Raw genomic sequence first — 13,637 nt, forward strand, 5'->3', positions numbered from 1 at the left:
GATGGCAATTTAACTCGTCAAATCCGATCCCTGCAAATAATCAATTCGAATGGCTTGGTTTTGGGCATAAAATTTCGGGTATTTTATGGTTATGGGTAATCGTCGGGTAAAATTTTCGGTTTCAGGTTCGGTTATGGTTATTGCGGTATCCGCCCCAAACCTAAACCCGAAACTAAACCATTTCATCTATGAATAAAAAAATGTATAAATATTTATTATATGAAAAGGGGTTGTTAATAATCATGCATTATTAAATATGAAATTAATTAATTACTTTTATATCATTAATAATAGGAATTATATGCTTATAATTTTCAAGAGTGTAAATATTTTCTTAGTAATATAAATTTTTAATATTACTTATTAGATGCATTGTATCAATTGTATTAATAATAGCAATTTATTTATTATTCTTCATTTAGTTAATAATATAAATAAATATATAAATATCATAATTGGGAAAACCGTTCCCTGATAAAAAATCCATCACCCGATAGATTCAAAATCCGTTCGGGAATTCTACAGGTTCGGGTATGAGGATAGCACATCTGAACCCAATCCACCCTGTTGCCATTCCTATTCATGATCAAGTGACTTTTCATAGTTTAAACATATGCTAAATCACAAGCAGTTTGATAATCGTTTTGCTTATCGTTTCAGTTTTTAGGTTTTGCCTTGGAGAAATTAAATTCACATCCCTCTTTTTGCTACTCCATTGGTTAAAACCTTATTCATTTTCAATTTTTGATTAAGGTCCTTAGGTTTTAATAAACGCTATTAATTATTCAATAATAAATTTTTTTTTTATTTCTAAATACCTTCATTTAGTGACACATCCTGATCCTAGAATCAAGGCGTGCTGGCCATCACGTGAGCGTGACGTAACCGAAAGTGCGATGCGGAAACAAAAGATAAGAGAAATACGAAGGAATAAAAATCAACTACTAGCAATAATATCCAACTAGCATACTAGAGTAAGTTTAAGTGTGAAACACACGAATTTAGAGCATAAGTACTAGGTGCAGTCAAGTAGGACCATAACTAAATTACAACACCCGCAGGTGAGTCTTACATTTATGTAGTCTGTCAGTGCGCCGTGGGAATCCTCGTGGGCCACCAATGCTGCTAACTAGAACCTGGAGGGGCGCAAAACAAAATTGAGTGGGTCAGTAAAACCAAAGTTTTTCAAAAACATTTCATTTAAAACATTTCTAACCCCTCGCTGTAAAACCTGTATACTTTCCCAGAAAATAACATAATATGCATATACTTCTTCAAATATCTCAAATCACCAATCTTTATCAAAACCCAGAAATATGCCATGCCATAAGTGTCAATAACAGATTATGAATGCATCAATATAACAGGTGACATAATGAATCAACTGGAGACCCTGTAGTTGGTTCTGTACGGTTAATTTCATAGCTCAATATCCAAACCAACCGGAGTCACCACGGTGACCTGTACGGTACTACTCTGCACATAAGTCGGAACTACCTGAAGTAGTCTGTACCACAAGAATGGTGTAATAATACGCTCTAGTGCTTCTCTCTTCAATCATTTGTGCACATAATCTAAGGTCACCTACCAGTCGGAACCACCTCTAGTGATCTGTATGGCTAGCATGTCGGAACCCTCTCATGGTTTGTACGACATGCACCTACTTGGATCTAAGGTGAGCGTGCGGTGCGGTGAATACTATAAGCACTAACACCAAGGGTGCAGGTTATGAGCTTTCAACACAATTCACATCATCACTGATTCACATAAATAACTTAAAACTCACCTAATACTCACCTGTGCGTCCACAACACCAATTCACACACATATATATCCATAAATTATCAATTCATATAATTCATAATATGCATGCATGGCATCTTAAAAACATACTTTCTTTTAAATTCAATTTCTGGGAATTTTAGTAGTATATAGGTAATAACAAAAAATAACTGCCCATTCACTAGTAAGTCGAAGGGTCCTAACCCCCGTGACGTCCCTGGATGCGCTCGTCCTCGGGATAGGTATCACTGGAGAAATTCCAAGAAAACCGGCCAACTTTGAACTCAGTGATCCTGACTTCCAAAACCTTCAAACTAAGCACTCCGAGCTTCCTTAGGACCTCACTAAGCTCACTGTAAGCTTAAAATTTCCTTTTTGGCGTCGATCCATGATGATTCGAGGGTTTTGTGCTTTGGTCTGTACGGTTTCGAGAGGGAGAGAGTGAACTGAGAAGAAGAGAGAGAGAGAGCACGGGGGAGAGAAAGGGAAGATGTCCCGTGTGTGTGTGGTCCATCACAAAACAAATCCAACTTCTTTCCCTAACCACACAAATTGCAAATAAGTTTTTAATCCATTTCAAATTTTCGAAACTTAGGAAAATATGCATTATTCCATAATATGTCACACACATACCTTAGCATCCGTCAAGGACAATTTTGTCATTTCACAACCTCGATAAATAGAATCTCGGGACGGGCTGTGACAATCTACCCTCCTTATAGAATTTCATCATCGAAATTCATACAACCAGTTACCACACTAATACTCATAAAACAACCTCGGATACATCTCCCTCATTCGATCTTCCGTCTCCCAAGTAGCTTCTTCTACTGAGTGGTTCCTCCACAATACTTTTACCAAGCTCACTGTCTTATTCTTTAGAACTTTGTCTTTCCAATCCAAGATAGTCACTGGTTCTTCATCATACGTCAAATCCGGATTAATCTCCAAAGGTTGAGGATGAATCACATATGAAGGATCTAAAACATAATGTCGAAGCATCGAGACATGAAACACATTATGTACCTTAGATAACTCCGAAGGCAACTCCAATCTGTAAGAAACTTCACCAATCCTCTCAGTGATCTCATAAGGTCCTATGTACTTAGGACTTAGCTTGCCATTCTTTCCAAACCGCACTACACCTCTCCAAGGTGACAATTTCAAGAATACCAAATTACCCACATCATAAACTCGATCAGTAGCATGTCTATCTGCTAAACTCTTTTGTCGATCCTGGGCCACTTTCAGGTTAGACTTAATCACCTGAACATTTTGAGTAGTCTCATCAATCATCTGTGCACATAATCTAAGGTCACCTACCAGTTGGAACCACCTCTAGTGATCTGTACGACTAGCATGTCGAAACCCTCTCATGGTCTGTACGACATGCACCTACTTGGATCCAAGGTGAGCGTGCGGTGCGGTGAATACTATAAGCACTAACACCAGGGGTGCAGGTTATAAGCTCTCAACACAATTCACATCATCACTGATTCACATAAATAACATAAAACTCACCTGATACTCACCTGTGCGTCCACAGCACCAATTCACATATATATATATATATATATGCATCAATTATCAATTCATATAATTCATAATATGCATGCATGGCATCTTAAAAACATACTTTCTTTTAAATTCAATTTCTGGGAATTTCAGTAGTATATAGGTAATAATAGAAAATAACTGCCCACTCACTAGTAAGTCGAAAGGTCGTAACCCCTGTGATGTCCTTGGATGCGCTCGGCCTCGGGATATGTATCACCGGAGAAATTCCAAGAAAACCGGCCAACTTTGAACTCAGTGATCCCGACTTCCAAAACCTTCAAACTAAGCACTCCGAGCTTCCTTAGGACCTCACTAAGCTCACTGTAAGCTTAGAATTTCCTTTTTGGTGTCGATCCGTGATGATTCGAGGGTTTTGTGCTTTGGTCCATACGGTTTCGAGAGGGAGAGAGTGAACTAAGAAGAGGAGAGAGAGAGAGAGAGAGAGAGAGAGCACGGGGGAGAGAAAGGGAAGGTGTCCCGTGTGTGTGTGTGGTCCATCACAAAACAAATCCAACTTCTTTCCCTAACCACACAAATTGCAAATAAGTTTTTAATCCATTTCAAATTTTCGAAACTTAGGAAAATATGCATTATTCCATAATATGTCACACACATACCTTAGCATCCGTCAAGGACAATTTCGTCATTTCACAACCTCGATAAATAGAATCTCGGGACGGGCTGTGACATTTAGTGTTAGAAACGTTACATTTAATATATTTATATTTATGGCTCATTTTTTTATCGTATATTTTTATTTTTAGTTTGTACCCATTTTTCATTTGCAACCATTTTTTAATTTGTACCAATTTTATTTCCAGTTTTAATTTGTATTCATAAATTAATTTCTTTTTGTGCCCATATATTTTAAACTTTTATTTGTATTTGTACCCATTTTTAATTTTGCTAAATGTACCCATGCTAATTATATGTATTTATTTTATGTTTTAAAATATATCAGTAGTTATTTTTTAATATATGTTAATAATTAGGTGGGTACATTATTTTTTTGCTATAATTTTGTGAATAACAATATTACTCTATTATTGATTTTTAAGTATTTATTATATTTTAAAAATATTATTTAAATTTGATTAAATTTCATAATTTGAGGGACATTAAATGCATAAATGCATGAGTTAAATATCTTAACTGAGGTTAAGGACCTTAATCAAAATATTTAAACAAATAATATTTCAATCTAATAATTAAGTTGATAAGGAATCGGAACCAAAATGAACATTTGCTTTTTAGTTTTATTTTTTAAGAACGTATGGAGGATGAAATCCAGTGTTTATGCAGTTGTTTTATATTGATCCAAGAAATAATGAAAGATAGATCCAAGCTCTCTACATAATGCATAATGTTCTTATCCAACAAAGAAAAATCTGAAATATTGGGAAGGGTGGTGGTAGAGATATGGGGCATGTAGTATATATGTGAGTTGGAAATCAGCAATCATCATCTTAATAGTCATAAATGGCAGAGGCATGTGCATGCCGATGAGTCAGCTGCCAGACTACTGACAGCACCACATGTGGCTTTGAAGCTATTGCCCATATCGATAGCTTCAACTGCAACTTAATTTCTGCAGCTTATTGTTGGTCATGAGTGACGTTTAGCTACCCAATCATGTATGGCTTTCCAAAGGAGAACAAACTTGTACGAGTTCACCGGTCGCCTATCAACATAAATAAAATAAAATAAATTGTAGTAATGATTATTTAATTTTAATCAAATTTGAACAATGATCACTTAAAAAATCTATTACTATTGGTCCCTCAACTCATCAAAATGTGTAACTATATTTATTTTCGTCAACTTCGTTAGAATTTTGTCAAAATAAGTTATATTGGAATGACCATTGCTACAATTGGGGTCCCGCTCAACTCATCAAAACGTGTAGCTATGGTCATTTTCGTCAACTTCATCAAAATTTTGTCAAAATGAGTTATGTTGGACCATTGTTATAATTGAGTTAAAGTTGAGGGACCATTGATTCAATTGGGTTAAAGTTGATGGACCATTTCTCCAGTTGGATTAAAGTTGAGGGACTATTGATTCACTTGGGTTAAAGTTGATGGACAATTTCTCCAGTTGGATTAAAGTTGAGGGACCAATGGTAATGAATTTTAAGTTAAGAGACTATAACTGCACGTTTTGATGAGTTGATGGACCAATGGTAATGAATTTTTAGTTGATGGATCATTACTCTAATTGAGTTAAAATTAAAGAACCATTGTTACAATTTACTCTATAAAAATATGTAGAGAAAAATTAACATATATGTTATGATAATTATAACATATGTATAAACATTACGTGACGGTAAAACAATGACATGCAAGTCTTTCTCTTTACAAAGAAAATACAGCTCAATATGCCCCGAAGAATGGAAAGAGTAAAGTTGCATAGAAATGATTTATGCACATTATTTTTCTCTCTTTATTTTTATTTGATTTTTCCCTCAAATGATAAATCGAATTTCTATCCCATTTTGGTGCGCATTTTCTCATTCGAAAAATACAACTGAAGAAATGTTGCCTTATATGATGAATTTGAAGACGTGCTAACGCGATGAAACTACAAAAATGCGTAACTAATGAAGTAGGGAAAGAGAGGAAAAACCATGAAGACCAATTTCGAAGAATACGTTAGACAATCACTAGTCTCAAAAGCAAATATATTGTGAGAGTACAGGCCAACAATATATCAAACTTACATTAAGAATATCGCTTCAAAAGCTAAATGCAATTTAAACCCCCAGACTCACCTAGACAATGGAAATTCTTTGTTCACCAGTCGCTACGCTTATACATGAACAAATTCAGTCCGTTCAAGCCAATTAAAGGCTCTTTTATGGAAAACTTCATAATCTATAAGATATAGGTAAGGAGGCAAAACGAAGGTGTTGATCGCAATGTTATATTAATGAAATCCCTAGCCTCTGCATTTACCCTAACTTATGCTACTACTTATTTATTTGGAAAACTATTCAAAACCCCCAAAAAACTTTCCTTTTAATCATCATGACAATTTTTTTTTATAATACCCAAACTGGGCATAAGAAAGGTGACAAAGGAAGGCTTCAGGGAGACAAAACATGCAGCAACCCTTGAAAACTTTTAGACCACAATTGAATGCAAAATGATAAAGTAAGGGCATAGGCTCTAGAAGACAAACCATGCAGGAGGATTCACATGGGTTCACATGGCCTTTATCAAAGCTAAAGAAAGAAAAGACAAAATCCCGTCAGAATCAAAAATAGTGTCTACAAATTTAGAAACAATGCCAAAAATATTGTAGATCTTATTATTAGTCAAGCAGAAAATATAAAATTAGAAAATAATAAGCATAATCATTTGTTAAACCAGTTGTTAGAGCATTTTTCAGAAAAATTCAATAAAAACAATTAGACAAAATTTAGACTATATTACATCTTAGTTAGCTGATAATAATAAAAATATTCAAAGGTTTCCTAGCAAAAGAGAGATAAAAGAGCTTGTTGACCTCATAGATAGTAAGTCGAAGTAAGTAGAACTTAGATCACTGGAAATAGTTGAGCAGTTAAAAGTAGAAGTTAAAAAAATTCAATTAGTGCAAAAAGAGTTGAGTGAACAAGTAGATAAGTTGCATAATAAAATAAATAAATTATTAGTTTAATGACCGATTCTAGAACTAGTAGAAAATATATCCAAGCTCTGAAAGAAATTAGTAAGTTAGATAAAGAACCAGTAGCTTTAACATATTTTTTAACATAAGTAGCCAGTAGTAATATTCTCATTAGGCAAAATAATTTAATTATTCAATTAGTTTTAAATTTGGCTGAAAAATTAGATCAAGTTGAAGAACAAATAGCAGAAATAAACCAAGTTTTACATAACGCATCTTCATCACTTCCACCATCTTTGCTAGATAAATTAGAAAATCTAACTTTAAGTGCAAATAGTAATATTAGAAGACCTAAGCTAAATCCTTTTGATAATAGAAAATGGAACTCTTTAGGAAAAAAGGAAAAGAAGTAGTTAGAACTGAAGATATTTATCCAAATGAAGAAGAAGCACAAAAATTTATTCGAAGAGGTTTTGAGAGAACACAGAAAAATAAATATAACTTGTACCAATTAGGTTTATTTGAAAATAGAAGCAGAATTGTAAGTAGCATTAGTCAACATGAAGTTAGCTGTATTGATAAAGATGTTACATTTAATTTAATTAGTAAGGAAGCAGTTATGAATTTGAGAAAGTCACATTTCAGTCAGATTCATATAAGAACAATATTAATTGGAATAATAGGATTAACCAGAGTACAAGTAGACACAAAATCATTAGTATACATATATGATGATAGATGGGATAATCACCAACAAGCAGCAATAGCAATAGCTGAAGTAGATTTAAGTTTAAACTTAGCAGTCATAGGTTGTATTCTAAATTATGTTATGACAAGAAGCAAAACCAGTAGATAATAGCTTTTTAGAAGGAACTCAGTGGACATTATCTAATTTACAAGTAGCAAGAAATAAACAATCAGATAAAGTACAAATCTATGAAACTATAACAAGTCAAGCAACAATTAGGTTTAATAATTACAAGCAGCTAGAAAAATAGAAGAGGATGAGAATGAGATCGAAAATGAGAGTATACATATGACTTTTGATAATTTAGATATTAATTTAGTTGAGAAATTTTTTGATCATATTGTAGATAAGCTTATAGAAGATATTGATCATTTAGATGAAGAAGAATACTTAGAAAAATATAAGGCATATGATTTAAGACTACACATAATTTCAGATGAAGAGATGGAATTTTTAATTTTAGAAATAGGGAGTAGAACATATTTTAGGATCAAAAGAATATAATAATTTATTAGAATTGAAAGAAGAATGTAACCCAGCAGAAGAAAGTAGTACATTAGGAGTAGAAAATTCAGGACACACAAGTAGAACTGATCAACAATTTTTGAGACCAATAAATAAACAATATAATGAAAAAGAAAAAGTAGATTATATAGAAGAAAGTATGATAAAACCACCTAGAAAAAATAGGATTTCATATTTGATAGGGTTAGAACAAATTAATATAGTTGGTAATATATTAAATTTAGATAATGTAGATCCACAAGATTGGGAAAGAACGATTGAGAGATAAGAAAAAGGTTACGTATATGTAGCATTAATGTTAGATTTTAGTAATTAAAAAAAATATGTTAGATTACTTTGAGCATACTTTAGATGGTTTAGTTTTTGATTATTTTCAGTCATGGAAAGTTCAAAATTCAGAACAACATCATGCAACTAAAACACATTTTAATATTAATGGTTTTGTTACTTTGATTAAACAAGAGTTTTTAGATCATAATATGTTAGATGACAGAAGCGAACAAGAACAAGTAAGAGCAATTAGAAATTTAGAACAATTACAAATTTGTGATTTACAGTATATAGCTAAGTATACCACGGATTTCTTTAAATATTTAGGAAGAACATGTAGAATTAGTGATATTAATTTATTAGATACTTATATGACAAAAATCAAAAGACCAATAGGAGAAAAGATTTGGAATGAATGGCAAAAGCATCTAAAGGAAAATAACATTGCAATATAGGACCTAGAATTCAACATGTATATGATATACTTAGACAAGAGTGTAGTCACATAAAAGCTAAGAAACAAATTAGAAAGCAATTTTATATGAGCTGTAAAAATATAGATTTACCACAACAGTATGGTTGTTATAAGAAAAATAAGTAAAAGAAAATATACAAAAAGAAATATAAGTCATATAAACCATACAAACAACATAAGAATTTCAGTATAAGATCTTCAAGAACATATAGAAAGAGAAAATATATTTCAAAACAATTTAGGAAAAGAAGTGGTAGACCTTGAATTAGAAAATATAAAGCAGAAAAAGATAATAGTAGTTGTAAATGTTATTCATGTGGAGAGACTGGACACATTAGACCTAAATGTCCAAAATTAGGAAAACAGTCGACATAAAAAGTACATTTGATGAAATTATTTAAGTTAGAAGAAGATGAAGATATTCAGTCAATATATAGTTTAGATGATTTAAGTGATAATGAGAGTATTTATAGTATAGAGAAAATTAACATGATAGATTCAGAAATTGAAGATTCAAGTAGCACAAATAGTGATTTAGAAGAGTATATATGTGCATTCATAGACGAGCAACATGAAGAAGAATATAAATACATTAATTTAGGTTGGCTAGAAAAATGTCATAAGTGTAGTAAATTAGTTGCAAATAATTGCTATAATACATATTCAATATTATGTGAAAAATGTTATAGTAATAGGTTATTAGAAATTAATTCAGCAGAATCACAAGAAAGTAATACTTTTCATAGTACAGAAAAGCCAAAAAACAGTTATTTAATTACCATAAATTGTGAAATAGAATTAGCAAAAGAACATAAGATACAAATAACAGCTATGATAGATACAGAGAGTACAAAGAGTGTCACAAGAAAAAAGTTAGTACCAGAAAAATATAGACAAAAATTAGCAAAACCAGTAAGAATAACACAATTTGATGAGAGATCAATTTACTTAACACATTGTATTAATAATGAGTCTATTAAAGTAGAAAAACAACAATTTAATTTACCATTAACATTTGTTTTACCAGTAGGATCATACTTGTTCATTTTAGGTTTAAATTTTTTGAAAAGTTTACAAGGTTTTTTATTTATGAATCCTAACATAACATTTTTTAAAAGAGGTATTACAATAACTGATCAAAGTAATACTGTAGAAGTATACAAAAGCATAAGTATAGAAGAATTTAGTAGTCAAGATAATTATTACTTGGAAAACTCAAAAGAAAATGATGAACATAATAATATAGAAGAGTTTGATGAAGAAATATTTGAACATGAATATCCGATTTTAGATGAAGGAACCCATATAGAAATATTACAGTTAAATAAACCAAAGAGTTTAGAAGAATTATTGCAATTAGCAGAACAAACTAGGATTATAGGAGAAGACCCACAATTACATTGGAGTAAAAATAAAATAATAGAAAAATTAGATATAATTAATCCAGATTTAACCATAAAGACAACTGATATGCCTTGTAGTTTAATAGATAAACAAGAGTTTGAGCAACAAATAAAAGAGTTGTTAAATTTAAAAGCAATTAGACCCTCTAAGTCTAGACATAGATTATCAGCATTTATTGTGACAAAACATTCAGAGCTTAAGAGAGGTAAGGCTAGAATAATTTATAATTATAAGAGATGAAATGATAATACATATGAAGATAGTTATAAGCTACCAAATAAGGATGAGCTTATAAATAAAATTTAAGAGAGTAAATATTTTAGTAAATTTGATTGTAAATCAGGATTTTGGCAAATACGATTAGCAGAAGAATCAATTGAATGAATAACTTTTACTTGGTCAGAAGAACATTTTGAGTGGCTTGTTATGTTATTTGGACTTAAAAATGCTCCATCGATCTTTCAAAGAAAGATGGTCCAAATTTTTAAGAAATATGATAATTTTTGTAGTGTTTTTGTAGATGATATTTTAGTACATAGTAAAAATAGAAATGAACATAGGAAGCACTTAGAGATAGTTTTACAAGAATTTATCAATAATGGAATTGTGAGTAGCAAAAATAAAATAGCATTAGAAAAGCAAGATATATAATTTTTAGGAATGTATATCAAGTCAGGTACAATACAATTACAAAATCATATAACTAAAAAGGTCTTAGAATTTCCAGACAAATTAGAAGATAAAAAACAGTTTCAAACATTTTTAGGATTGTTAAATTATGTAAGAAATTTTATCCCTGATTTAGGTAGAAAAATACCAATATTACATAGTAAAACTAGCAAAATATGACAAAAGTATTTTAATAGTGAAGATATTAAATTAGTTCAAAATATAAAAGAAGAAATTACTAAACTTAAACCATTAACATTACCATTAGATGATAGTTACAAAATAATTGAAATAGATGTTTCATCATTAGGATGGGCATGTATACTATACTAGAAAAAGCATAAGAAGTCACCAAAGTCTGACGAACAAGTTTGTAGATATTCATCAGGAAAATTTAGTGATGTACAGTCAAGATGACCATTAACAAAATTAGATAATTTTTGGAATATCCAAATCAAACAGCCAAGCATGAGGCTAGGTCATGAAAAATTAATTAGAGCCTTAGAACAAGAGTTTGATAGTTTTAATTTATTTTCCATTAAAGCCAGCAACATATTCATTCTCTTGAGCACAAACTTCAAGCCATTTCTAGAGACCATGAGTCATTACCTGGTAAGTTTACCAAAATGAACCAAGAACTCCAATCTCTTAGAATGCAGCAAAAGACAAGTGACACCTTGAAAAGATAATTGAAAATATGTTTGGAAACTGATCAGTATAAGAATAAAGAAAAAAAGGTTATTAAACCCATAAAACAAGAGGCTAGTGAGCCCATAGGAGAGATTAAGATTGAAATGGAGCAACATCAAAATAATGAGCATTATCAGCATCAGAGTGAAAAAGAAAAACAAGAAAGATATGAAAGTTTTCTTAGGAATTTACCTGTAGACTTAATAATAGATGACATTCTATTAGAAGAAATATCAAAAGCAAAATTAAGAATAATGCCACCAGATATGCAAAATGAGATCCTGAGCAGAGCATCACAGTCCATGAAAGAGTTATAATTACAATTACAATGTTGTTTGTATAAGTCAATCTTTGATCCAAAACTAAGGATGTATATTATTACAAAATTGTATCTACCATGTCTTTGTGATAGTACAGAGAATTGTATTTGTAAACCAGAGGTTAACATAGTTGTGGCTAGGATTAACGTGAGAGATTTTATAATCTTTTCCTAAAAAAAATATAAAAGTAGTAGAAGATTATCTAGAAAAGTGGAAAAAAATTTGCATAAGTTTTATTAGTAGTCCTCCAGATTGATACGTACATATGCATAAGGAGAAAGTTAGGCATATAGCCATGATTAATGAAGAATCCTTTAGACTATCCCCTATCTCCTCATATAGGTGGATTCCTTCATACAAAAATATTTTAAAATTTCGAAGGATCCAAATGTTTGCCTTAGATGAGTTTGAAGATTTTAGGTATGATATGATATTAGTAGCAGAAGAAGAAGAAATGCATATTTACAGCAAATCAAAAGTCCGCCATCAGCCATACTGGAAGCCTCAAAATTTCAAAGATGAAACAGAAGATATGTATTACAAGGTGAAAGAGGATAGAGAAAGAGATGTAGAGCTAGTAGAAGGCGATGAACAATACTGGAACAATTTGACAGAAGAAGAGTTGCATAACATCGACAACATGATGGAAGCATGAAGAGCTGGCAGCAAATTAGCATAAGTTGAATAACATCATGCAAAATAATGTATTTTGATTAGACAGAAATGTCAACATCATTGTGGACCCCGCTATACTAATGAAATAATGACATAAGAGTAAATAAAGAAAAGAGCTTGATCTATTATAAACTTTTCATATACAAAATGTCATTTTGATTAAGAATGAATAGTGCCAGGCCCTTTTTGTTAAAACTTAAAACTCCCTTATTTATTTGCACAATTAATTCACACATTCTCATTCCCTGGTTGTTAGTTTAAATTGTGCATGCTTCTATCCAAACCACCATCAGGCCAGGCCCCACTTCGTTTAACTATCAAATTCCTCATTTACGAATTTTTTCAGTAAAACATTGCAATGAGATATATAATTAACTTGTGAGCCTTAACTTGTTGGTAATCATGTTGGTGTAGTCTTACAACCCTTTAGCACTCAAGCGCACTTCATCTTCATTTGTTATCTATTCTTCTATTCTATTAAGAGAAAAGGACTTGTCAACTTTTTGCCCTTTTTTCTTCCAATTTTGCCATCACTTTTGAATACACAGTGTTGACATGAGGAGGGCAAAATAGTAATTTTGTATCTTTTGAACTTTTTCCTTTTTTTTTTCTTATTTTGCCCTCACTTTTGATACACAATATTTACATAAGAAGGGTAAAATAGTAATTTTATATCAAAATATTTACATAAGATAAGAAATATGCACTTATTAAGAGAAATTGTCCCACCATCATTTTTTCATACACTTAAGTGAAATCATGATGTTTTTTGGATAATTTGAATGAATTGAAGCGGTTGCACTTGAGGAGAACGTAGGAGAAGGTGGGCGGTTGTTCACACACAGAGTATGTGGTCATCTGCTAGTGTTTGATTAAAACACGCTAAAAACATGGGACGCATTAGAAGTGG

At 31.5% G+C, this 13,637-nt stretch overlaps 1 long non-coding RNA gene across 1 annotated transcript; it reads right to left on the minus strand.

The window, feature by feature from the left end:
• Positions 1 to 931: 931 nt before the first annotated feature.
• LOC126584916 (uncharacterized) lies at positions 932 to 4,007 on the minus strand. The gene is made up of 2 exons (XR_007610186.1): positions 3,490 to 4,007; positions 932 to 1,136 (listed from the first exon to the last, which is right to left on the minus strand). It is a non-coding gene; the product is annotated as an uncharacterized LOC126584916 (long non-coding RNA).
• Between the last annotated feature and the right edge of the window lie 9,630 nt (positions 4,008 to 13,637).

The sequence above is a fragment of the Malus sylvestris genome, chromosome 10, assembly GCF_916048215.2.
Source record: "Malus sylvestris chromosome 10, drMalSylv7.2, whole genome shotgun sequence".
NCBI classification, from domain to species: domain Eukaryota; kingdom Viridiplantae; phylum Streptophyta; class Magnoliopsida; order Rosales; family Rosaceae; genus Malus; species Malus sylvestris.